The 391-nt window shown below is 58.1% G+C and overlaps 1 protein-coding gene across 1 annotated transcript in view; it reads left to right on the plus strand.

Annotated features, from left to right (window-relative positions):
• LOC109935143 (von Willebrand factor A domain-containing protein 5A) overlaps nt 1-391 on the plus strand; it is a gene marked incomplete at its 5' end in the record, with an annotated part of 19,906 nt that overhangs the window by 1,569 nt on the left and 17,946 nt on the right. The window lies entirely within an intron of this gene.

Raw genomic sequence — 391 nt, forward strand, 5'->3', positions numbered from 1 at the left:
CACCCCACCAACCTCCGGATCCAACGCATCATCCTCCGACACTTCTGCCATGTGCAATCCGACCCCATCACCAAAGACATTTTTCCCTCCCCACCCTTATCTGCTTTCCGGAGGGACCACTCTCTCTGGGACTCCCTTGTCAGCTCCACACTCCCCTCCAGCCCCACCACACCTGGCACTTTTCCCTGCAACCGCAGGAAGTGCTACACCTGCCCCCATACCTCCTCCCTCACCCCCATCCCAGGCCCCAAGAAGACTTTCCACATCAAGCAGATGTTCACCTGCACATCTGCTAATGTGGTATACTGCATCCGCTGTTCCCGTTGTGGCCTCCTCTACATCGGGGAAACCAAGCGGAGGCTCGGGGACCGCTTTGCAGAACACCTACGCT

This window comes from Rhincodon typus, chromosome 42 (assembly GCF_021869965.1).
Source record: "Rhincodon typus isolate 14 chromosome 42, sRhiTyp1.1, whole genome shotgun sequence".
In the NCBI taxonomy this organism is placed as follows: Eukaryota; Metazoa; Chordata; class Chondrichthyes; order Orectolobiformes; family Rhincodontidae; genus Rhincodon; species Rhincodon typus.